The sequence below is a fragment of the Erithacus rubecula genome, assembly GCF_903797595.1.
Source record: "Erithacus rubecula genome assembly, chromosome: 3".
In the NCBI taxonomy this organism is placed as follows: Eukaryota; Metazoa; Chordata; class Aves; order Passeriformes; family Muscicapidae; genus Erithacus; species Erithacus rubecula.
This window is the reverse complement of record NC_136689.1, coordinates 68867100-68894234: the sequence shown is the minus strand read 5'-3', so window position 1 is coordinate 68894234 and position 27135 is coordinate 68867100. Positions and strand designations below refer to the sequence as shown.

The window sequence follows — 27135 nt, the reverse complement described above, 5'->3', positions numbered from 1 at the left end:
GAGGAGCATAAAAGGAATTCTTGATTATCTATATCAGTACCGTTGTCCCCGGGGACAGGCTCTGAATCTTCAGATCACATATGGCAAGAGTGCTGTGATAAAATATGCATCAATAAAACTTTGCAATTTATGATAATAAAGGAGTGGAAAGTTTTATACACTGTGATAATTATTCCTGACTGGTACTTTTTCCTTCCTTTCGTTCTTCTGTATGCCTTTGTGTTTAAGCCTTTTCTGCATGTTGTAGAAATGACTGCATCATTGAACCTGCAGGTTCACAAACTGGGGGCTCACCTTGTTTCTACATCCATTGACCTTCTGCAGCCATCAGTTCACTTCTAAAGCAGCAGGAATTTGCCATCTCTGGGGAGGTTCTGCAGTGCTGTGACTCCTCGCTATTGTTCCTCTTCTGTGCATGCACACACTACATGCAGCATGGATTTCAGAGTAGCTTCCAGAAAGGATCAAATTGTATTCCTCTGACTTTTCTTTGCATATCTTATTGCTATAATCAATGAGAGAAGCTTACATTTGCATAAAGGTGACATTTATCCCATACTGCGTGTCACCTGCACTGTTTTATACTTATTTCATCTAAATAGAATTTTTATTCTTTTGAAGTAGGAGAAACAATGATATGTTTACACTCACAGGAAGTAAACAGTGGACTATTAAATAAAACCAATATATTATCTGTGACTTTAATTTTTTTATTCCTCAGCTCATCATATCTTTGGTGGCCAACCTATGAGATAGCCTGTCTTCTGCTTTGGCACACCCGACAGCAATTAATCGTGCAGCTTGAAACGCGTGGCCTGGCAGTACAAACCCCTTGCATGCTTGGGCTCTGCTGACTTCAAAGGGACTTCCCCATGCAGTGTTTATAGGCAGCTCCCCTTCCCCAGCACCCTCACTGACATGTTTGCACAGCGTCTCGCTGTGGGATCCCAGGCTTTACTGGGACATCTAAGCTTTGCTGCAGCACAAACAGTCGTTAGTCCCATCTGTCTCGTGTTCCCCTTCGGTGTTTTTTTTTTTCTTAGGATTTTGCTCTGGCTGACCTGAAGGAAATAAATCAGCCACTCTTATCCTTTTCCAGGCTTATTTCTCCACAATTAAGGATGAGCTAGTGAAACTAGTTAGGAGAAACAGTGTAGAGAATGTTTCTCGAGGATGTTTCCTTTATTCCTTCTCTCTCCACTAAATGTGAGTTCCTGCTCTGTGGCAGTAAAGGGCTTACCTTGACACATGTGCTTATTTCCTATCAGCTTCAACAGCCCTTGGTCACCTGCCTGAGGTTCAGGGTGTGCCCAGAGGTTTTGCATGCCAGGCCCTCCCTCACAAAATCCACATCTATTCAGTCTTGCATGTTCAGCCTTCTCCTCAGATTTCTGCAGGTGCTTGAATGTCATCAAAGGCACAATGATTTAGATCATTTGTGTAAGTGCTTAAGTGGACTTTGACATCTATAAAAGTTCTGCTGAATCTGGACCTGCCTAATTAAAAAAAACCCAAACATTTAGCAAAAATAATATGAAGGATACTTGCAAGTACATTTCTTTTTTTTTTTCTTTTTTTTTTCTTTTTTTTTGTTCAGCAGCAGTTAAATGAGGAAATGTAAAACTGTTTGTGCCGCATTAAAGAATGATGGGAGATTTAGGTTACAAAATAATAATTTCTAATTCTACAGATGTAAGGAGAGCTGAATGATAAGGCCAGTAGTGAAAACAAAGGGGATAGTGTGAGGGGTTTTCTGCCTCTGCACTTGTGTGAATTAATCGGAAATTAAAGACTATTAGAAAGTAGATTGAATTTTGTTTCTCAACTTCTTCATTTTTTATTAAGGTGATCCTAAAAGCAGGTGGCTTTCAATTAGTTTTGTTGACAGTGCTGGCTAAAGTTGTAATGATCCTTGGGAGAGTGAAAGGAAAGAGATTTATTGCAGTAGGGATAAGCTAGGCCAGGGAAAGAGACAGAGTACATAACCACTAATTAACTCATGTAGTCATTAAAAAAAAAAAGAGGAAGAAAAAACAATGTACAACCTGAAAGAAGATTGTAAAGCATCTCTGCACTGCAGATCAGACCCTTGAGCTTTCATTACACTGTGCATATCATATTAGATGGTATATATGAGCCAATTGCATATAAATCACATTCTCCCAATGTTGCAAGTCCTTGTCACAGAGCATATTTAATTTAACATTGTAATATTTATTTTCTAAAGTTCTAAGTAGGCCAAAACATACCCAGTAAATTGAGTGTTCTGCCATAGCACAGTGCCTGACCTATACTCCAGTAGAAAATTAACCCTAATTCATCTTCATAGTGACCCTGTGTCAAACAGCTATTCCAGATGCTCCATTCCTGCCCTTCACTGACTTTGTAAAGTGAAGCTGTAGCGATTTTGACTAATTCAGTTTGGGCTTTTAATTACATCTATTCCATTCATTTGTTTCCACTTAAAACCATCGTGTTGTGGTTGGGTGGCTTGCAAGCAAGCTTTGCTTGGTCTTAGTATCCTTTAGGGACAGGCTTAAGCCAGAAGGCGTTTACGTCTGTTGGAACCATGTCAAATGGGAGCTCCTATCTCAGATTTGAACTACAAGTCTTTGTTTTCTGACACAAAGGGTCAAAGTCTGCCTAGTTATTTCCATGTGTGCCTCCCCCCTCTCACTCCCATCAGGATTATTTTAAATTCACATTATGGATGAGCGTTTGTGTGCATATGCACAATTCACTGGCAAACAGAGGCTCTTTATTGTTCAAAGCTTCTCTAGAAGTGACTCGTTTCAGGCATTCCTCTCACAACCATTCACACATCTCTAAAACCAGAGAGATTTCAGTCAATCTGCTAACAAAGTCTGTTTTCAGATGCCATGTGGAGAAACCTGAAATGCTTCAAGCATTTTTATTATCTGATTTTTTCCTTATTGTTGATAAGAACTAGTAGAAATTAAGAATATTTGTGCTTATTCTGCTATTATTTGAGAGATTAATACTAGGTTTTGTAGTACACTACTCATTAATTCTGTGTTTTGTAGTGCCTCACAATCAAACTGTTTTTTCTGCTCCTCCCAACATTCACAGAGATTGTATCTGATTTGGGTAATGTTTTCTACATGTGTAGAGCAGGGCATATTTGGACTGCAGTGAGGATGCAAACTGAGAAGGCTGCAGGGAAGACACCAAGATAAGAAAATCTGAGTCTTCTCACTGACCTCTTGCCAGGCACAAATGAAAATGTTTCATGACAAAAATCTATGAAATTTCATGTATCTTGTGAATGCAAATTATTCCTATGTTAGAGTATTGAAGGAAAAGATTAAATTTATTTAACTTTTTTTTTTAAACCCTGGATTTATCAAAGTCAGGTGACTTCTGGTTTTGATGTTACAGGCACGCAAGTAAAGCTTTGCTGTCTTTTCTTAGGTCTAGTATAATTCTGCATATGAAGAAAAATGGGACCATATGGGAGCATATGGAAAAAACAGAAGGTTTGTATTTGTGGCAAAGTACCTCCTACAGGTGGCATTGTAATTAACCTTGTGGGTCCTGAGGACACACGTCACTCTAGTGTGCACAGGTGCCATGTCCCTGCGTGGGACAGGAGCACGGTTCCCATGCCAGGGCCACCAGGGGCCACCTGGCCCTCAGGCCACCCTTCCCCAGCCCTGCTGCCCCACATCCCACAGTGGCCAAGGTGGAGGGTACCCTCAGAGCTGTTGGGTACTGCTGTGCTGTCCCACAAACCCTGTGGGAGTAGCGGGTGGGAGGCTGCTTTCCTTCACCCCAGGATTTCCCACACCTCCCATCCTGGCACAATCCCTGTGCCCAGGGACTTGCCAGCTGGGAGAGGAGGGGGAAACAGTGTCACAGTCTGGTTGGCCTCGCTCCTCTTAGTTGTCCTGGCTGGTAGGATGTGGCATAGCAGCCATTGGGCACCTTCCATCCCATATTTTGGGCAGAGCTGGGTGTGTCTGCATAAGGCACAAGCTTGTGACCCCCTCACCCCCAGCCCCCCCAGCAGCTGAGACCAAGCTGACTGTGCCCTGGACATCTTAGCATAGGGACAGCAAATGAAAATGAGGAGTAGCCATATACACAGAGGGTCCTGTGCCTGGGACATTGGCAGGCATTTAGGGGAATAGGTGGAGTAAATGTGTTTGGGACTGTGAGCTCAAGAGAGAAAATAGGAAAAGGTGGGATGGGATCAAACTTGTGCAAAGGGTTGGATCCATGTTTTTCCTCCCAGAATGACTGCCAAATAAATTTCATCAAGAATTACTGGAGAGGACAGAAATTGAAGTGGATTGAGAACTGGCAGAGCAGCAGATCCCAGAGGGTTGTAATCACTGTCGCAGGATCTAGTTGGAGCCCCGTCACTGATAGTGTTCCCTAAGATTCAGTATTTGGCCCAGTATTGTTTAACTTATCAGTGAGTTGAATGAAGGGGTTGAGGCCCTCTCAGCAACCTCTCTGATGGCACAAAGCTGGGAGGAGTGGCTGATAGCCCAGAGGGCTGTGCAGCCCCTCAGAGGGACTTAAACAGGTTGGAGAGATGGGCAGAGTGGAACTTTCTGAAATTTAGCAATGGCAAATGCAGGGTCCTGCACCTGGGGATGAATAACCCCATGGACAGGCTGGGGTCTGACCTGCTGGAAAGCAGAGAAGAAGCTGGGGTTCCTGGTGGAAAATGATCTATCCATGAGCCAGCAGTGTGTCCTTGTGGCCAAGAAGAACAAAGGTATCCTGGGGTGCATTGGAAGAGCACTGTAGCCAGCAGGTCAAGGGAGGTGATCCTGCCCCTCTGCTCAGCCCTGGTGAGGTCACATCTGGAGTGCTGTGTCCAGTTCTGGGCTCCTCAGTACAAGAGAGACATGGAGCTCCTGGAGCAGGTCCAGCAGAGGGCCACAAAGATGACTGAGATATGGGAACATCACTCTCATTAAGAAAGGCTGAGCAAATTGTGCTTCTTCAGCCTGGAGAAGAGAGGACTGAGAAAGGACCTGTTCAGTGTCTATAAGTATAGGATGGAGAGGCTTTTGGTTTTTCCAAGCAACAGGACAAGAGTCAATGGGCAGAAACTGGAGCACAGGAAGTTCCACCTTATTTACTGTGCAGGTGAACAGATTGCCCAGAAAGGTTGTGGAATCTCTCTCACTGGAGATTTTCCAAAGCCACTTGGACCCAATCCTGTGCCAAGTGCTCTGGGATGACCTTGCTTAAGCAGGGAGGTTGGACCAGATGACCTAGTGTGCATCTTTTCCAGCTTGACCCATTCTGTGATTCTGTGAAGCACATCTTAAATAACAAGAACCAGCACAGTCAAAATGTCCTCACCTTTGAAAGGATTTGAAGATTTTGCATAGCTTTAATAAATGCAATTTGCAGAAACAGTGCAGTGTTTTAGAATAAATTATGCTCACAGTCACATGCTGTGATTTATCTTTAAGCATCCTCATGCAGTGTGGTTTATTAAATTTCAACCTGGGCTCTCAACTGTTCAGTAAATGTAGATAATTAATTTGATTATCATTCAATCACAAACTGTTTTGTGACTGAAATAGTTCCATATTGTTGCTACAAATATTTCAGTTAGCTTGTATGAAGAAATCATAATTTCTTTTTTTTTTTTTTTTTTTGCTTCGTTTGTTTTATTTTAGTTTTGTCCTCACTATCTTTCTTTCTGGCAGTGAGTTGTTCTAAAGTACACAGTGTTGGATTACTAATGCCTCCTCCTAATGCTTTAATAGGTTTTTTTGAGCACACAGTTATTATTCATTCTTAGCTATGCATGCATCTTCTAGTCACATTAGATGACCCTTTTTTCTTTTCTTTTTCTTCATGCAGAAGATAGATGAGAACTGTGGGCACCCTGTGTATTACACTGTAGTTCTTAATGAATATGTGTATTACTTACTAATTGTAAAAAGCTGTCTGGCTACAGTATAGAGGGTGAAAAGTGTTATGCATTAGTAGACTACATTCTATTACACTTCTTGGCTACAAAATTATATACTAAGTACATTACTTTAAAATTAGAGCAGAATGTAAGTACCTAAATACAGTTGATGTGTTCACCCTATTTACTTCTTGTGACAAAACAAGTGGAGTTTGCTTTTGCTGGTGTCCATTAGATGTACTCTGCTGTAAAATTTCTACAGAGTTCCAGAGATGGAGGTGGCTCTGTGTGCTTCCAGCTCACCAGGAATCACAGAGGAAGCCCAGCTCATCCTCACACACGGAGGTGCTCACTGCACCTCTGACCAGCAAAGGGAGCAGAGTGAGAAGAGGCAGGAACCCTTGTTGGGCCAGGTGGTGAAGTTGGGCCACATTTTGGACCCAGAACTTTGCTTCAGGCTGTCCAATGAAGGATATTGATTCTGCTCACCAGACTTGTGTGACATCAGCACTGCTCTGTTACCATACACTGCACTCTTCTGACAAGTTCCTGCAACAGCACTGAAATCCCTCTCTGGGGAGCTTGTTCACATATGTCAGGGTGAGGAAGGCAGGGCAGAACAACTATAAAGAGATAAAGCTTTTTTAAATGATGGGATCCTTTTTCCTGGACTTTGAAACACGAGTGTTCAAATCATTTTTTTTATCCAGGATAGAAATTTCACCTTGAACTTCTAATAATAGCTTAGCATGGATTGTTGATTTCATTTATGAAAGAGGCCTCTGAAATTGTGTTCAGTCTTGCCTCAAGCCTTCAGGAATATTTCTTCCCAGTTTATGGAGTGCATTGCAGCGGATGCTAGTAAACCAATTATTTCATGAAAGTGACTGGTAGACTGCAAGAAAAAGAAAGTCCTTTCTCATCTGCCTAAATGAAATAGTTACATTCCCTGATCTGCCCAGTTCAGAGCAGTGGGCTGTGCTTGCTGCAGAAGGGTATCAGTGAGAGCCTGCAGCAAATGTGTTCCCTCTTCCTTTGCCTTTCCCCTGCTCTGGAACAGGCATGTCTTAGAAAGGTTATGGGAAAAGACTGTGGAAGGGCAGAGATGTCTCTGACAGCAGATCTCAGTCATTATAATGTCAGGCTTCAAGCATGAAATATTTGCTTATGAAGGTAGAACAAAAATTATCAAATGCATCTTAAGTATCAGGACTGAATCCAATATCACTGAGATTAATGTCAATTTTGGCACCGAATTCCTTTGAAATATTGGGCTCATCAATGCACATAGCAAAGGGTAGACAATATCAGTAGACCTCAGATAAAAAAGGAGCTAAGCTATATCTTACACTGCTGTTATTTATTATTAAAAGACATTTCTAAAATAGTGTTGAGTACTAGGGTACAGAAATGTGTGGAAAGACTCAACTTATGCAGCAGAGGACTTCAAACTCTAAGGTCCAGGTCTTGGTCTCTGTAGAAAGCTTTTGCAAAAATTACAAGCTTTTTTTTCCTTTGTATTTGACCCAACCAACAACTAGTCACAGATCTTCTTGTCAGGTTCTGTATGGCACAGAAAAGATGTGATGCATTTTTTTTTTTTTCCAAAAGCAAGAGAGTAGATGAAATGTAGTATTTTTTTCTTCATTTTTTTTTACCCTGCTTAGTAAACTTTCTTTAAATGCCATTCAAGTATTGTGCATTGTTTTATTTTGCTTCTAATAAAGACATCAAAACTGTGCTTAGTAAGTACTGTGGATCAATTTAAAATAGCACTGCTGTAGAATTTCTGCAGAAGACACAATCTTAGTCTTGTATCTTCATTTAGATTTCCATTGCATTGCTGCATTGTTATTAAGTTCATTGTTATTAAGTTCAGATAGCATTCAGTGTGTGTGTGCTGGAGGAACAGACAAAAACAGCAAGGTTGATGTTCCTGCAACTTGAGAGCCTGGTGGAAAGGGAAGAGTTAAGGCAGCAAAAGGTCATGGTAATGGTATTGTAATATCAGTAATGTAGTTCTTGATAGCATAATGGCTTTGCTCTCAAAGGTAGTTACCTGAGAATAAACAGATTACAGTAATTTGTACATTAATTCAGCATTATTAAATGCCAAAGAGCAACTGGATGTGAGCCTTCAGGAGTTAGAAGACTGTAAACTACAGCATGTCTTAGAGACCATTTTGTGTAAGGGCAATGAAGACAGATTTTGGGCAACCAAAGGATGTGAAGGCCCAGGCCAGTGGATGAACAGGAGCAGTGCTGATGCAGAACAAGGAAGGTGTATAAGGAAGCAGAACAGTTATGGATGTTTAGACTGAAAGATGACCCTTGAACCCAATATATCTCAATCTTTGGCTCTTTTGCCTAATGAAGTATGTTGTTAACAGTGTCCAAAATGCTTGATTTTGAGGGTGAGCTGAACCCTTTACATTACAGGGAGATTTTCAAGAGAAATAGAAGATGTGACTATTTGGTTAAAATTAGCTTTCATACAATCTGCTTGTTTCTGCAGAATTAATGGGCATGCACATATTTTGCCAAAGTTACTTTGAAGTGTATTGAAAGGCGCATGTATTATTAATCTAATTTTTCTAACACTGCTTTAAACAAAGTTGTAAAGGAAATACTAAAATATTTTTTGCTGAGATTATATTAATTTACCTAAGTAACATTATTAAAAGTGGTAGATAATGGTGACAAATGACTATGGAATATTTTAGGCAGCAGAAATCAGGCTTAAAAGAATTGAAGTCACTAGGGACAACAAAGGTAAAATAAATTTCCTGACTCTTAAATGCTGAGTTCTATCCCATAGTGAGATGTGAAAGCTCACTGGGGATTTGTTTCAAATAACCTACAAATGAGAAGTAAGAAGAGATACAGTCAGTATCATGAAATTTAACAAGTTGTTCCAGAAGCAGCACAATTTAAGAAGCCTGGAGTCATACAGATTTGTTTCCTATACCCATGGATGCCTCCTCTGGAGCAGCCTTATTGCCTCTGTTGTCGTTCCTATTGTCTCAGTCACCCCAACATCATCTCAGTTTTCCCTCCCCATGCCCTATCAGTGTCCACACAAAACTAAAGATTTTTTCAAGGCTATAGGGATCTGTTTGATGACAAGGTCCAAGACACCCATGTGCTAGCTGGCCAGCCAATCCCCCAGGCTGTCCAGCAGAGGTCAAGGCCAGGACTACAATTAAGAGAGGAGAGCTTGCTGTAGATTTTCTCTCCATGGAATATTCATTTGGCTCTTTCTTCTCTTTGTTGCAGTTTTGTATAATATGTGTAGGGCCCTGATGATTTCTGTTGCTGTCAGCTTTGAATTAAGCCAGCTAAAACTGGCTGAAAAAAGTGAGATTGGGATAGGCCAGCAGATTTTACACTAATTATGACTAGCCAGGACAGACAGGCAGCAAGAGCCCTGTCTTAAGGGGCAGGCTGTCAGTGTGTGAGCCCCAGCCTTGAAAGACTCTAGAGACCCATCAGTCTGTGCTAGGATTGTGCTTGATAATAGAGATGATCCTGCATTATTCAGTTCCTGTATAGGCAGTCCAATCTCAGCTCTCAGACAGGGAAACATTTTGAAGGAAAGATTATTTTCTGTGTTTTTGTGGCAACAACATCCTCAGCACTCCAGGCTGCAGCATGTCCAGAAACCAACTGGTGTTTGCTTGCAGATAAGTTGGATGTGGGCTGTAAATCTGGTGTACTGGACAGCATCTGCAGGGAGGTTGTACCTCCCATGGGCAGTGTGCCTTCCCAGACCCTGGTCCACAGGCAAGGGAGAGTCATTCCCTCATGTAGTATATATTTATCTAGTATGTATTTATCTAGGACCTCTGAGGCCCACAGTCCTCACTGTCCTTCAGTATTCACAGGATGGCTCTGCCACAGACAGAAGGATGGCAAAATTAGCTCATTTCTTTCTGACCCCATGCTCAAATGGTGCAGTCACTGGGAGGGATCATATTCTCAGATGGAGGAGGGAACAGAGGCATTCTCTGGCCAAGCACGAAAATCCCAGCCTAAACTGCAAATGAATATTCCTCTTTTTTTTGTTCTAAAATGGACTGAATTTGGACCCAGCCAATTTAAAAATGAATGTGATGCAACTCTTCCACAGTTAAAACTGAGACATAAGCCTGACCCTGTTTTTCAGTAGCACCCTGTCCTCTGGCACTGCCTCTATTCAGTTAAGGACATGCTTAAGAAAAGATGCACGTTTCTGCCTTGGTGAATTTAATGGTGCTGAAGTCCATCCCACTGCAGGACAGCAGTTAAGTACCTGCTTAACTTTCAGAAAGTCCCCATGTACCTGCTGTAATCCACTTCTGAAGTAGATAATCATCTCAAGTACAAAGATATCTCCCTAGAAATGAATGTGCCTTGAACTGTTCCATTCATTACAAGTATTGAGGAGATATAATACTTATGTAGGTAAAAGGCTGAAACACTATTATTTTTAAATTTATTTATTTATTTACTTATAGCTATTGAATAACAATATAACTAATGCTTACCTGAAATTAAATTCTGTGCTGATTAGGGGCTGCTGAAATAAACTTCTGTAATGAAATACATGCATTTCTAAAACTTGAACAATCCTGTAGTCTGTTATCCCTCTTCCAAGAAACAGCAAAACAAAGCAAAACTCCTCTAAAGGGCTCATTCAGTTATGAAATATTGTGGAGGAGGTGCAGGAGGAAGAGAAAAAGAAATTCTTTCTAACCCTTGTAGTTATTTGTCCTGGAGACGAAAGCCCAAGTCCCTGACTTGGATCTAATGCTTGTAAAAGTTTAAATAGTAATTGCTGTTATGTCCTAGAAACTGTGCAACCCATAATGCCAATAATCCCAAACCAACAGAATATTTTTTCAGACTTCTCACCTTAGCCTGTCCCCTGCCAGTTTCTTTTGAGGAACCTGCCTTGCTCCTCAAATGAACAGCCAAATTCCCTCTCCCATAAAATATAGGGCAAAGTCATTAACTTCTGGAGTCAATGACTGAATGGGCTCTTGCTTCAGTGGGGTGAGGCTCACAATGAACTAGTGAACAAAGCCTTTCCATTTATGTGCTGAAGTCAAAGAATAGCGTATTCAGCTGACCTAATTACCTGTCCAAATAGGGCAGACCAAATAGAAAATGAAGACCATGGGTCAGATCTGGATCTGTGTTATGCTACTGAAAACTTCAGGGTAATCAGTGATGCTACTTCATATTTAAATTTGACTCTGTCCACTTAGTGCATTAGTCTCAGAATCTGTAATGAGTAACCTGCAATTAACTCCCTGTGTTTGTACCATTCTGATTCATCAAGCATTTCATATTATTACTAATGCAAACGGTTACCATGAAATATTTCTTCATTAGTTCTGACTGGCTGACTTTTCAGTTTTTCTCCTTCCCACTAGAAAAAAAAATTAGCCAGGAATAATACAATTAAGAATGTTTTAAATCAGTTCCATTAACTTGCTCTGTCTGATCAGTGGCATGTCCCTGGGTCTCTAAGTTTTATTGGCGGAGCTGCTTCTGCACTGGTGCCTCCTCAAGGACTTTTTGTGAGCTGGCCGTCCTCCCCCAGCGACCGCGGGGACAGTGCCACGTAAGGCCTTGCCCTTAGCTGGGATCAGTGAGCTAGCAGGACACTGCTTGCTTCTGAACTGCAGCCAGCACTGCTAGACAGCCCCAACCTGGGCTATGTCCTGCCCTTGTCATGCTTCCATCTGGCATCATCCAGTAACCCGCTTTGCAAAGTGCCGCGGCGCCGCACGATGGGCAGGAGCAGCCAGTTGGAGAGACAATGGGCTGGCCCTCTCCTTCACCTTCCTTATGTGTGGACTGCCAGGGCACAGAGATGGATTTTCAATGGAGATAGGAGTAGTTCTGTTACTGCATTGGGCACAAAGCCCCAATAGGGGCTTTCTAGAACAGGACAAAGTTCAAATTAGAATAAGTTCAAATTAGGATGATAGCATGAAATAATTGTGTTGCAGCATCTATTTGGAGAGTGCAGGCTCCGGCTAATTTTAACTTGGTTAGTTTTGATTTTCCTTCCCTCTCCCTCTTCCCTGTCCCCTTCTCCTTTTGCCTTTTCCCTTTCCCCATCCCTTTTCTCCCTTCCTCTTACACTTTCTTTTTATTCCCCTTTTTATTAAATCAAACCAAGTGTCAGTACATCTACATGGGTAACTAGAGACTGAGAGAAAACACAGAGCCTTTTACTTAATGGCCATGGGTTCAAGTGCAGACTACACAAAAGTCAGAATATTGTCATAACCTTTGTGTGTTGTTTTTTTGTCATTATTTTTTCATTAGTGAACATTTAACTGGTGAAATTTGTTGGGCAAAATAGTTTCTCAGTCACTGTGAGGATGAAGGGTGCTGGAAGAACTACTTAGATCAGCACAACCATCTTCTGTAGAGTCATGGAAGACTTCTTTCTCTAGGACAAAAATCCACTTGCCATCTTCTCAGTGTTCCAGGCTTCTGGCTTCTCATTAGTCCAAAAGAAAAAGGTCTGAAGGAAAGGCATGTCTCATTTTCTGTGATTTGAGAGTGTGAGGTGTGAAAGGACAAAAGCAAGAATGAGATTTGTTGGAGGCCATGTCATGCCACCCAGTGGGACGAGTGGCTCAGGAGAGCATTCAGTAATTTTCAGACTAATTCTAGGGTGGCAGGCATAGAGTAGGAAGTATTGTCTTCCTATGTAGGCACAGTCATTTTATTGCTGCTTTTCTTGGCTCCTTGGTTTTAAAATCTAGGGAATTATTTGAATATCAACAAAACTAACATGATTTCCAGGAACTGAAGCTCAGTTACAGAATTGCAGAAGTACAAAATAGGTAAATTGGAAGCAAATGCCTGAGGTCATCTAGTCCAACCTCCCTGCTCAAGCAGGGTCTTCTCACACAGCCTCTTGTCTGTTATCTCTAAAATTTCTAAGTAGGGCAAAATCCTAGTTAATATCTGGAAAAAAGCTATGGAAGAGTTCTTCTGCTATGCCTTGAAAGTTTAGGGGCAAGGTTTTTTCTCAAAAAAATGAGATAAAACAAGGCTGCTGAAGCAGCTTCACATTTATGTTACTATTGATTTATTTCCTTGTGCTTTAGTTCCTTCTCCCTCTTGTTAGTTAAGACAGACCTCTCTTGCTAGGCAAATGGGGGACTAAAATGTCAGGCATGGCTTCCTAAACATGTCCCCAAAACAACATAACAGCTTCATAGAAGGCTCTCAAGGAGGGAGATGTAAGAATCAATTGTGTGACTAAAATGAAATGAGTTCAGGCTTTACTTCTGAGAAAAAAAATGTCCAAAAGTGCAGTCTTTCTCCATTATAGTGATAGAAAGGACATTTTTAATGACAATGACATATTAGGATGAGAAACTTTAACTGGAGGCTTGCTGCAGCCAAGCTAAAAATGTAGTTAGTTAAGAAATTGCCAGCAGAGACAAAACTAGAAGTGAGCAGCAACATTTTCAGCCAAGGCAAATTAGTCCTCATGGTACCTCAACATGAGAATACCTGCTCTGCCTCAGTGCTGTTGTGATCTGGGACAGAGGCAAAGACAGATGCAACAGAGGTGAATACTTGATTATGGATGACATGGGAGATGACCATGGGGAACAACCAGCATTAATGCTTGGGCTTTTTGCTCATAATGCTTTGTTTTTCCTTTCAAACCACCTTTGGTTTTTAACTCCAGAATGAGCTCTTAACACCAAAGTGTTCTGCTGTGCCTTATGGCAAACTTTGTTGAAGACCAGCTAAGATGGACAAAGATCTGTCTGCTGCTATGGTCACTTGGCTCTCTTTAATTATATCCAGTGCTTTACTGTTTCCTGCCTTCATTGTTGTCTTCAGTAGCTTAAAATTTATTTATTTCTAGCTCAAGTCTTAATCTTTTCCATCTTCTCCTTGGCTCTTGCTTTTTCTCTTCTCTTTTCTTCATACCTGACTAGTTTGATTGTTTAACATTTTCTTTAGCACTTCACTCCTGAAGGCAGGTTTTCCATGCTCTGGGTTGCAGTGCAGGTTGGAGATGGTGATTTCACAGTGTTTGCCACTGTCTTCTTCCTACCCCCAAGTCCTCCATCACTGCTGCTCCCTGTTCTACATGCCTGCAGGCTGTGATCAGTGTCCTACTATTTTCTTTGCCATCCACTGGCAGCTGGTCCAGCTTCCCCAGTGGAAGGGCTCTAAGCAGCCCTCCTGCCACCTGCCACAGTGGAGCAGCTTTCCTCTAGGAAGCCTTGGTACTGCACAAAGCTCCCTGAAAGCAGCCTCTCAACCCCAGCCTTGCTCATTTGTTACCAAAGGCAGTGCATCCATGTTTGGGGCAGGGAAGAGGAGGGATTATGAGACCCGTTAATCCCAATGCCTATGAAAAAATAACTTCTGCTCCTTCAGTTTTTCAGTTTAAATTGTTGGGTTTTTTTCCAAAGCAATTTTAATGGTTTGAGTTTTTTCTCACCACTCCTGCAGAGACAGTCCCCTCTCCTATTTTGTCTCTGTGGGATCTGTTCCTCCTTGCTGTCACAGCTTTTTCATTTTGGCTTTCAGCCCAGTTTCTCCACAAAAGGCACCTGTAAAAGATTTTTTTTTTTTAAATTACTTTAACTTTCTTTAACCTGCTTGTTTTTTTTCTCTGTTCCCTCTCTGATTTAGAACTTTTCTTTATGCAACCACTCTCTTAACAAGTTTTCACTCTTTGGTTATGTTTTATTCTTGTAAGAGACAGAAAACAGCCTGCAGCTTAGATTGAGATGCATCTTCTCTCCTTCCAGGCACGTGATTTATGTAGTTTGAGGACCACCTCAGTCGTGCTACATACAGAAGATATGAGCTTAGAGAAACAGAGCAGTTTGCTGCCAGTAAAGGTTCTTTTAATAACCTGAAAATGACACAGAAATAAAAGGTAGATTTCAGAGCAAGACTCTCTACTCCTCTGCACTTCTGTGTAGCACATTATACCAGAAATAAAACTAGTTTTGAGTGCTTTCTCTTTAGAGTAACTTTGTAGTAATTTATATGGCTGCCCAAAGCTGAGGGCACTAGAAAGTCAGGCAAGACCCCTTTTAGCACTGTTCTGAGGAGGATGTGTACCTGCTTACAGCTTTTCTTCTTCTTAACCTCTGCACTTCAAAGATTTCCCCCTTGAACTTGCAGGAATCTCTGCTGGGCCCATGTTTTCCATTCCCTGTGAATCTGCTTCCACTGATGTTGGTATTTTCAATGTCCTTCCCTATATTCTTCTGTGAAGTGGTCATAGATGGTCTCACCAATATCTGTGATGCAGTGGGCATCTGAAGGGGAAATTGTCTGTTCTTAGTGCAAAAAGAATTAGCCTCTTAATTGTGTCTCATATAGGGGAAAAGGCTGCCTACTCCTGCTTTTATTTTGGCTCAAACTTTCTTTTTTTCCCTTTCTAGGAGTGCTCTTTACTATGAGAGTGAGTTGTGTCAGCAATGTAATTCCTCCAGCAAACTCACTCTGCTAATTTCAAGAGTCTGTTGGTGCTATTTTATTCTTGTCATGTTGGATGCAGTAATCCAGTTTGCATTCACGATTAGATTAGGAAAGACATGAAATACCTGCATTTGCAAAATTAGTGTGGATATTTACCAGTTGGCAGCTTGTTCTCTTACTTCCTCCCCACCTCACTGCTGGAAGCCTTTAATCCACTACTCAGATGTATAAGTTAATGCCTTGCTGTGAATCAAGAAAATGTCTTTCTGCATTGTTAATTTCTGTGACATGATCTCACCTCATGTTGTCTTCATAGGCACATACCACAGCATAACCTGATGAGATGTAACCTGTTCTCTAACAGGCAGCAGGTAGTCAGTACACTGATGATGCCTCCCAGCAGCCTGTCTTAAGAGAGTTTTGTAAGAGGGAAAATAAAAAGGAAAAAAAGATGCCTAGCTCCTATGGAGAGATACACAAAACCAGCACTGTATGGTTCATTAAGACCCTGATATTCTCCATGGAAAATAATTGTCAGGGACTGCTTTTATTTTGTTCTCCCTTTCTGTGTGTTCCCAGGACCTGCAGGGCAGGGAACAGACAGTGCAGAGAAACATCTGAGCCTGCAGCAGCCCAGAGCCTGTTTCCAGCCCAGTGTTACCTGGGTGCTGGACACAATGATTTGGAGGCTCAGAGGGCCCATCAAGGCAGCACTCAGAGCCCACCTGGGTTTAAGCTGACCCTTTTCCCTTTACACATAAACACAGTTCCCTGAACCTTGTTGCCTGTGCGTCCACTGAAACCTTAAAGACAAAAGTTCATCCGGGTGCACAAGTTGAATTTTTTTTTTATTTTACTATTAAAATGTTGATAGCTTTCAACTTTCCAGGGCTTTTGTAGGAACATTCACAATAGAAATGAGTGTGCCTAGACATTAAATTTCACTGTAAAATGGGAGCTAATTCCTGCAGTTTCATGGCTTGCTCTTGGTTCTCCACCACATGATCTCTCATTGCTCCAGTCCCTAAAACTCTCCTAGCTCAAATTCAGATCTCCTTCAGCCTGCATTTCCTTGGACAGACAGGAGTCCCAGAGCAAGAGCAAGGAATGGCATGCTGCACATCCAAAGCTCAGCCTGCGTCACGTCCAAACCTGTTTTGTTTGCAGTCGGCAAAGGGTGAATAGGTGGGCCACACATCATTAGCCAAGGGCTGCTGAGATGTTTGTTCTTCAGTACCAGCCAGGAACATGCATTTCTAAGGCAGTAAGGCCCTTGTGAGAAGACATTGCTGGTAACTCTTTTATGATTAATCTGCTGGGATGTTAGTCTGAGCCCCTTGGTGCATTATTGTGATGTCATCTCAGAGTTACAAACCTGTATGCTATTCTGCCAAGGAAGTGTTTTTTCCAAATATGCTGAAAGCTGCCAACCAGCTGTTTGTGCAGCTTAGTAAATGCCAGGTAATTTTCTTCTTAGAAAAGTGGAAGGAGAGTAGAGGAAAACAATAATGAAAAATAATTTACAATTCCCCAGGAATTACCTAGAATCGTCCCTTAGGAAGAGCATCAGTGAAGGCATCAGGGGATGCTCCTCTTGCCTGCAAAGCTGTTCACACACCATCACTTGCCTGTGATGTTTTCAGCCTTTTCCCCAACCTCTGCAGCCTCTCTCTGCTTGCTCTTTCCCTGTGTCCCTCAGCCACGTCTCTCCCTGCAGGCAGGCTGCACTTTCCAAGGAGCAGGCTGCTCCTCTCTGGCTGCCAGGATCTGCCTCTCCAACACCCTGCCCCTGCTGCCACCCAGAGCAGCCAGTCAGGGAGATGCTTCCAGACTGCTGGTGGCTGGATGAGCACAGGAGTGGGCAGGCAGACTGCCAGGACATCTCAGGGGAGCATCCTGAGATGCCTTTCTTGGGGGCAGGTTTTTCCCAGCCGAGGATTCATCCGGCTGCATCCAGGCGTTTGGCCAGTGTTTCCCAAGGTGGAAGCTGCAGTGCCTTGAGCAGCCAGGAAGTCAGACACTAAAATGTCAGCATCTGTGCCTCCTCCCTGGTGCCTGCTGGCACAGAGGACAGAAAGGCCATTTTCCTCCCCGTGGTGTCCTTGCCAGGGAACGAGAGCCAGGTGGGAGCAGGTGTAAGGCATGGACATGGGGCTGCAGCCAGTCACCTCTGTCTCAGTTTGGCTTATCCCCGGTTTGGGAGGAGCAGGGTGCTGCTGGGTGAGTCTGCACACCCAGGGCTGCCTTTGGTTAAAGGCAGCAAAGCAGCCAGGCTGCTCTCTTTCCTGCTCTTTCCCCAAATACATCCCACCAAAAGGGCACCGTTTGCCTCCAGGCTTCCAAAAGTGCTCTTGTGGGTCCCCCCCCAAGGTCATCCTCATGTGAACTACCACCCCATTATTGCCAGATCATCCTGGAATGAAAAGATTTGGAAGACAAAGGAATCCAGCCAAAGCTGTGGTTTAGCAGAGAGGGCGAATGAGAAAGTTTAAGCAAAACCAAAAATAAAAGCCTTTCTCAATCTTCATACAACCGTGTTGACTTATGAAAGCTAAGAGACAGTTTATTTAAAGCGACTCTGTTACCTATTAAATTGCAAAAGACCAAGTCCTTTGGTATTCATGAAGAAGAATCATTAATTCCATAACAGTTGACTTTAAAAATGCAGCAATATGCTGAATGCTGATTACTGAGCCATGTAAAAAAGGGCAAAAAAAAACCAACTTAAAAAAAAATATCAAAGCAGTATTTTATTTTGTTTTCATTTCAGGTTGATTGTATTGCTTCAACAGATGCAGTGCTAACCACTGTGACCTTAAACTGGTCTCACAATGGGATTTCTCTGGGTCCAGAGCCCCCATCTCTCACTGCAGCTTGCCCACAGCACTGCAAAAGAGCACACTTGGCTGTCTAGAAAGGCTTGCAAGAGCTAAGGATAGGGAAAATAAAAGAGGTGGGAGTGGGAGCACCTGGTACAAAGTTAAAGTATGTGTTTATAATGTAACAGTGGTGGTGTGCTGGATTATTCACGCTTCTGCTCCACAACTTGAAATTGAGGGTGGTAAAAACAAGATGTTCAAAACCCATCTAGATGATTTCTCAGGGGGTGCTGTATAAATGTGATAACCATCACCAGTGAGAATAAAGCAAACAGCAGGAAAAAAAAGCAAGCAGCCTGGTCTTTGGTGAATTCACTCTGAGTCTTATATGTCAGGAGCCATTGTACTTATCATCTGAAATCCCAGTGCCAGCCCCATCCTGGCTCTGCATCAGCCCTCGGTCTGCGGTGAGCAAACTCCTTCTGAAGGATTGTCGGTTTGCAGCCAGCCAGGCAGCACATCTCTGTCAGGAGCAGTAATGCATGGCGACAAGTGCACATTAATTTTAGATTATTCATCCTGACAAGGCTGTTGATTTGGAGGTTTGCTGCAACTGTTGGTTTAAACAGGCACAGAAGGAAGCTGGAGGCATGAACAAAACCCAAAAGGGGATTTCTAGGAGGGGAGCTAATATCCTGATGAAAAGTCTTCCTAAATTTGTCTAGAGCTCAGCTTTGAGCTTGGAAAGCTAAATTGAAATAGAGATGTATTTCAAGGCCTAACAGCACAGGAGAGGTAACCATGGTAATTTAACCTATTCAGTCTGAGATAGGAAGAAGCAGGATCAAGTTCCTTCACTCCTTTTATGCAGAGTATGCTTCACATGCAAAGGAAAGGTTGTCAGAGAATGAATGAAGGAAATTAAAGAAAATTCATGCAGAAGGAGGTGGTGTTGTCCTCCAGAGCTTCTGGGGAGTTGTCCAACAGTTGTCCAACAACTATGACTGACAAAAATGCTGCATTAAATTTTACCCCCAATAAAGTTAATGATAACACCCCCACACTTGAAAGAGTAAAGGATATTGCTTTACATCCCCAACATGAGCTGTGTTTGGGACTTTTCTCACAGAAGCAAATGGAGAGATACAGTTCACCAGCATGTGCTTCAGAAGCACCTTTGTCTCAGGAAGAAACAGTAGAGTGCTCTGGAGGAGTTTTTTTAGCATGTGCAAAGCATCTGCACCTGCTCTCTGTGGTGCAAAACAGGTGGAGTTGTCTCACTGCCCTCCAGACCCCCTGTGCTCCTGTGCAGCCAGGGCCATGCAGCCCTTACTTGAGCTGCTCTTGGGTCAAATGGTGCAAATGCATTCATAAGACTTTGGGGAGCAACTCAGTGGATCATCCATTTTCATGGGTCACAGGTCATTTAAACAAAAAAATACTGTTAAGCAGCTGATATAGTTATTGAGGTCCTGCTCCCACTCTTTATTATTGGTAAATCTTTCTGTGACCCTAAACTAAATATGGGTAAACTCCAGTCAGCCTATTAAAGGGACATGCAACATGTCACAGAGTAAAACTGGCCATTCTTAGGACCAAGAGGAGAACCTATAGAAGTGAAAAATAATGTATATTCAAGTTCTAATGTTTGTTATTTAAAATAGTCAGACAAATAGCTAAAATAGCTAAAATATAGATAGGAGTGATAGGATGCTGCTCTTACAATGGGGAATTCCACAGCTGTGGGGCAGGAGGCTGATTCTAAACCTCCTACTGTCAAATATCATTATTTTCTTTTCTCTGAAGACAACATTTTTGATGTGCATTGCACAAATACAGCACAAATAATCACAGCTTAATGGTCTTTGAATTCACATTGTCAGACAATAGTTTTTGTCATGCATAAACTTTTCTATTATCTAAACTTTTATTTTCTGTTATTAAAATGAAGTTCTGGTAAAAAATAATTTCTTTGAGATTTCCACACAGAGAGTGCAAAGGAATAAAACTGCCATCCTCTTTGAAACTTAAACAGCAAGCAGACTCCATCCCAGAGGTCCTTCTCTTCAAGAAATTATTTAACCCATAGACTGTTAGTATTTGCAGTAATAATTATTTTGGTGAATATAGACCTGAGCATTACAGATATGCAAGTCTTTAGACCCTAGGTTCGCTCCTCCTTACATACATGAAGGAGAGATGTGGTGGTGATGTATGGGCTTTGCCACTGAGGTTAGTAGAAGTCAGCACTGTGCAGTCTAGCAGAAATGGCAAGCAGGTTTCAAGAGACCTGGTGAGCACCAAAATTTGCCAAATCGAGGGTTTAGAGCTGTTACAGGGTGGTTACAGGGTGTTTTCCAGAGACTGTTGAGCTGCCTGTTGAGCATACTCCTTATCCAGAACATCTTGTTAAGCTCTGCTCTTCTCTGCAGCAGGACCAGCACTGGGCAGTGGCATGGAGAAAGGGGCAGTTTCAGAGGTGAAATGGTTAAGCAATAATCATCTCCCTCTGGCTGAGGAATTAACATTGGAGGCAGATTGCAGAGAGCAGCATGGAGAGCAGAGTGGGTGCAGCTTTCCCAACAGAGGACGAGCAGCCCAAGTGAGTAATTGACTAAATAGCATGAAATCTGGCAATATTCAGTCATCTGAATTCAGGTGAAAAATGTGGACTGAGCTACTGAACCTGCTGCTGCTTCTAGCAGCTCTAAGTTGGTGAGCCAGAAGAAGCTTTCCCTCCTGCCAGCCTTACCAGCCTCCTGCAGCTGGATGGGGCCAAGGCAGGGGCCCTAATGTAGCCTGACTTCTTAAGGAAATTGCTTATGCTAGCATGTAAGTTTTGGGGGGTTTGGGGTGGGGGTTTTTTGCCTGAGCACCTTTGCCCCACTGCCTTTATTTTACTTTTACCTGCAGAACTTTGTACCCTGCTCTTGCTTCCCTCTTCACCTCCTCCCCATGTGCCCCAGAGTGCATCCTGCACATGCAGGTACAGCCAAAGGAGGACCAATGCCTACAGCTCACCCATCAAAAGAATATGGCTTGTGGGTACAAGGGACTATGGCTTGTGAGTACTCTCATTGAGTAGAAGGGTGAGGTTTGTGGGCCTTTCCATCACTTCTTTGGGAAGTTCAAAGTTTTAAAAACAAAGTAGAGATGCTAATGGAAGGCAATTTCATAGGGTGGCTCTTGAAATCAGGTAAACACTGAGTAAAATCTGAGTAAGAAACTCCTCACCTGTGCTCTCAAATGCTTTACTCACTCTCTTACATACCAAGGCTTAGTGGATTTTTCTTTTTCCTTTAACCATAGCTGTTTCACTAAGATTAAATAACAAACTGCAGGATTTTTTAATATTTGAACGTGTTGTAATTTTAGTGGTCATCCTTAATCTTTTTTCCCTAGCACAGCTTTTTCTCTCATCAGCTTAGTATTTAAACTGGATTCATTTTTAATGCCTTAATATGCAAACACATTTATGTCAAAATTGATTCAATATTTAAACTTGTTCGGTTTCAAATACATTTTATGCTTCAGCTGTTTCAACTTGTAGATTATTTCAAACGTGGAATTGATTCCAAAATTAAGCAGGTTTAAATGTTCAGTCAATTTATTTTAAACTATGTGTGTGTTTTAGAAACCTATATTGAGAAATGCTAATTTTTTTTTAATGGTGCTTTTGCAGTTTGCAGTGTGTCAGCAGTTTAAAAGTAAGTCTCTACACATAGAACTACTCCCTAAAGTTTAACCAAGTCTACTGCATGACTTAGAAAATGGCAAATGATTAGCCTGTGCTCAATATAGTATATAGAACCAGCCAACCTCAAAATCACGATTTTTTTCTGTCTTCAAAAATGATTGGTGAAAATTAGGGTGAAAAATTTATCTGCCTATTCAAATATATAAAATAATGCTTTTCCAAAATATGTCATTTCCAGACATAACTGTGAATCTAGGCTTGGCTGGACAGAAATGGGATGTGGCAGTGTGTTAGCTAAAAGGGAAGGAGGTCTGCAACTGATGCCCACTTAGATGATCCCAGCAATCTCAGTCAATTCTCTTTTCCACCTGAAAGCCTGCATTCTCTGGACCCTGAGATGGGATACCGGATATTTCAGGCAGCAGCATCTTTGCTCTGCATCCCAGCAATGTTGCTCCACTGTGTGAAGCAGACAAATATTATTTTGACTGGAAATTGAAAGCAGCTTCCCATATTCTCAGGTGAGTATCCTAACTGCAGAGCTATAAAGTCCTTCTCGTTTCTCTTTTCTTCTCATGGACACTTAATTATTTATGCAAAGTGGCATAAAATAAGCATGAGAGATTAAAAGCAATGCATAACCAAATTTCTTATGACCCTCCAGCTCTGGAATTCGAATCTGAGATGCCTCTTCTTTCCCTGTTTCAAAGCAGAGATTTGAAGCCTGTTTTCCTACTTCAAGTATGTGTAGAATGATCCAAAGTTCACTTTTAAAGCTTTAATTTTTACTGATTACTATTTTTTTCCTTCCAAAAACTTCACAAAGCACTGAAATCTCATTTCAGTGAAAGTGAAAAGAATGGGAGGAGGAAGAGTGAAGTGGGGATGTTTTGATTAATTTTTGTCCATTTCAGTGGTGAGGAGCCAAAAAAACAAATGTGGCTTGAGGTACTTCTCCTTTGCTTTGTTTGGGCTGTTTGGCTGCCTTCCTCTCAGGAGCTATGTTTTATAGATGCTTTTTTATATTATAATAAGAAAAAACCCTCAAGTTTTTCAGCTGGCATAACCTTCTTTGTAATCTTAAAGAAAAAGTACTGAATGTTTTCAATTGGATGCACAGGTGATGTGTTTTTATGGTAGGTGACAAAAGCCTTTGGTTTCACTGTCTGGATAGAGTCAGCAGTGCTCTGCTTCTGTTGTTATTGATCTGGTATTTATAATGAGTATTAAAAGAAAAAAGTTACATTATTGTCAGATGACTGCTTGCAACGTTGTCGATGTTTTGTAGTAGAACTCCTCCTTTCATCAGTTATTTCCTGTCCATCAGAGAGTGCTAATTTTGCACTGTTAATGCTGTTAAGACATTGCAGTCAAAAAAAAAAACCTCAGGTAAATTTTTTTCTCATGTCGGTTGTAATGTGTGAAAATAGGAATTAGTTAATTTGGGCTATTTTCAAGATCCTTATAATTTAAAAATTTTGTTCTTCAAAATGAAATGTTGTGTAACATTAGTTAATAATGTAGATGAACTCTTTTAGTTATTCTCTTCAAATTACAATTTCTAAGTTGGAAACATCTGAGTGTTGGCGAGAGCACATGAATTAGCTGCTTTCATTTCAGAACCATTAAATGCATACAGAAGTATTATCACTTCATGTTAAGAACTGATAGGCTATATATACCTGCCAATATTATCTGTAAAAAAAAGTAGGTTTGACATCTGCATAAGCTCAGGTTTACAGTATCTGGCACATTTTATTTAAAGTTGTACTTTAACAAAACCATAGGTAACAAAAGATGACTGCATGGGTTTATTGAGAGTTTAGGGAGTTTCAGAAGACACAGACACACAGATGCAGACCCAAACAGAATAAATTACTCTGTCACATTTGGCTGTTTATTTCTATCAGTTTGCAAATTTTGGTCAGTTTAGGTATTGCTGGCTGGTTTTTGTCCTATGAGGGACAGCAGTTGTATGCCAGTGAAAATATTCAGGTGCTCAGCAGTAGCAGAATCAGGTCTGAGAGTCAGAAATGCATCCAGTCAGCATCTGAGCAGATGATAAAAGCAGCCTGGGGTTGCATCCATCCTAGTTAATTAAACATGCCTAAGACTGCTGTCTAGCACTGAGAGCAGTAGGCATGAAACATTCCATGAGACTGAGGACTGTTCTGACAGTCTTGAAAGACAGATTGCCACCATCCACTGCCCAGGCACCATTATTTAATTTATTAAAGGTTAAGACAGCCTAACAGTTCAATCCCAGAGATGACTTTTCCAGGGCACACTCAAAATCCAGTGGTAGCACAGACTGCATGTTTTCAGAATCAATACAAAGGCTCTTGGATTTGTAGCTTCTGTTCCCATGCAGCTCCCTTCCCAGTGGATGCAGCAGTGCAGCTGTGCATCTGTGCTGTGTCCAGAGTTCCTGCACTGCTCCATCATGCACCCAGCTTGGTGCATCATCACACAGGAGCAGCTCAGATCATCCAGGGTGCAGGCCTTAGTTTTGAGTTTCAGTTCCTATATTGGGGGCTGATGGGGAGCATCAAAGGCCTCCCACATGAAGCCAGAAAAGCAAGAAGAGTGTGTGGTCCAGAGATGAGTCAAAAGGCTGGACTTCTAAGGACAGGACCTCCATGCCTCTGGAAGAACAGGCAGCCACTGGAAGCTCTGACTGGAACCTGTGAGGAGGAACAGCCCTCGTGTCATGTCCAAAGCCTGCTTTGCAGGAGAGAAGGATAGAGATGCTCAGTCTGCCAGTGGGAAAACATAACTCAGGTGCAATCTGAGGGGAGATGGGGAAAATTATCTGGTGTGAGCGCAGGGAGAAACTTGCCTTGGAAATAGCCTCTGTACTTTCATGGAAATGTACTTTCTCTGTACTACTTGGAAATGGCCTCCTAGGACACAGAGTGGCATGAAGGGAAGAGCAGCTGAATTCTGTGTTGGTTTCAATGGGTTTAGGGGTGTTAGCACAACCTTGTCATTTCAGAACATTATACAGTTAAATACATTTATGGTTTTGACAGAGAAATCTCAATCTGCTTAATACCATGGTAAACAACTAGCTTAAAAATCTATCATCCTTTATTAAAGATACAGGATAAGAAAAGAAAAAGATTAATGCCTCTGACATATAAACAGTGAAGTAACTTCTTTTTAGCAATATGCCATATTTCCTTAGACTTTAGCTGTAGAGAGACCATTTGGCAACCATTTGACTGATATTAGAGATTATAGTAATTGCTCTTGTTAAAGAAAAGATAAAATGTCATCTGGGCTGGGTTGCAGCTGGTTTCTCGCATCTTGGTTCCCTGAAGGACAAAATGTGTGCTAAATAAGGAACAAAGAGCATCCAAGACAGAAAAATTTGGCTTTGGACTCTGAGACTGGCTCTTACTTGCATCAGTGCTCCCAGAGAACAGCAGACACCACATCTAGTCTTCTTAGCCCATTCAGTCTTTGTACTGGTGTTGGGCTGACTTGCTGGTGCCTCCCTTTTTGATGGTATGCTCAATGTAGCAACAAAAGCTGCCACCTTAGTCAAGCAGTTCAGATTCACACAAAAAAGACACAGACACAGCAAAAAGCACACAGATGTATGTAGGAACATCCAAATCACACACACAAAAAAAAATAGTATGGAAAAAGAACAAACAGCATAGAAAAGAAACAAATAGGGATAGAGATGGACAATAAAGAGATGGCATAGAAAGAAAGGAGAGAACCATGCATTCATTCATTGCACAATAGATCTTGGTCAGTAGTTCTGAGGCGAAAAAAAAAATCTTGCTCATGTCCTATAGAACCCCCTGATGCTTGCTTAGTTCAATCATATAATTTTCCAGGAACAGGGAAAGTGAAGTTCCGCAGTATTAGGGTGCTTTTTGTGATCAGAGAAAGTCTGCATACCTGTATTAGACTCACTATAATTTCTTCCAATCAACTTTCCAAATAGAGCTCTCCCGATGGAGAGCTGGAGTAGCATGTCCACTCTTTATTTTTTTAGCTTATTTCTCAGCACATTGTTTCTATACCCTTGATTTCTCAAGATCTTATATTCTCATACCTGCTGGTCAGATTTGCTGGGCTTACCAGTCATGCACCTTGTGTTCTCCATAACTTTTGCTGACTCCTATGACAAATATTGTGCAACAGACTGAACTGGATTAGTGTTACTTTAGGGAGCAAGGAAAAAAACTAGTTTCTTGTTCTATTACTGTATAAAGCACCATAAAGTGAAGAAAAACCACCCTACCAGATATGAATATTCAGAAGTTGCAGTCCAACATGCATACAGTCATAATGGGTCTATAGAGGCTTAGAAGGAGCAGCCAGTGATACAGGAATATGTCATAAACTGTAGTTTGATGCATGAATTATCAAATAAAATTAATACTTGTATATTTCTAGTACTCAAAGGCTGGGAGCTCTGAGTCCATCTGCTCTCTTTATGGGCTATCTGCATTAATGTAATATCCAAAAGGCTGATCAGATGCAACTATGTCTGTATTTCTCAAGTAAAACTACCGTGACCCAGAAGATCTCAAAGAATTAGATTGAGATGAGCATGGGAAAGCTGGCTGTCCTAACTTGTAATATATATTTATGAAATGCACAGTGCATTAGGTGACACAGACTGCTATTTCATTAACTACACATTTTGAAGGGAGATTTTTCTTTGTCTTTTAAATAGATCTTGCAAGAATAGAAAATATCATTACATCAAAGAAAATATTCATATAACCCAAAAGATCTGACATAAGCCCTCAAATACCAGGCAACCCATAGATGATATTAGAATTCTGTGGCTACCTCTAACCATAATGCAAATCAGTAAAAAGTTCGAACAAAATGTCATCTTTTATGCTATAATTCTGTGGCAGGAAGACCTGAAGGCAGATAAAGTGAGTATGCCCAGCTGATCACTTTTCACAGTGGTAACACTGTCATTTTTTAAATGCCCTGATTTGCTGCCTGATAAGGCAGAGTTCAATGCCCTACAGAGACATAACTGTGCTCTAAGGAAGCTTGAGATTCACTTTCTTCCTGAAGATGTCCTTACAGCATTCTGCCTGGGGGAACCTTCCTCACCTCCCTGATGTTATCAACCCCCCCTGTCACTGTTACTTCTGCTGAAGGGGTCAGGTTTGTGCTCCTTTGATTGCCAGTCAGCTCCCCTAGCGAGGGTTTGGGGCTGGCATTGAGTTTAGGGTGCAGCCATGTCTCCTCAGCCTCTG

At 41.7% G+C, this 27135-nt stretch overlaps 1 protein-coding gene across 1 annotated transcript in view; it reads left to right on the top strand.

Moving 5' to 3' along the window:
• CDH20 (cadherin 20) overlaps window positions 1–27135 on the top strand; it is a 117221-nt gene that overhangs the window by 16473 nt on the left and 73613 nt on the right.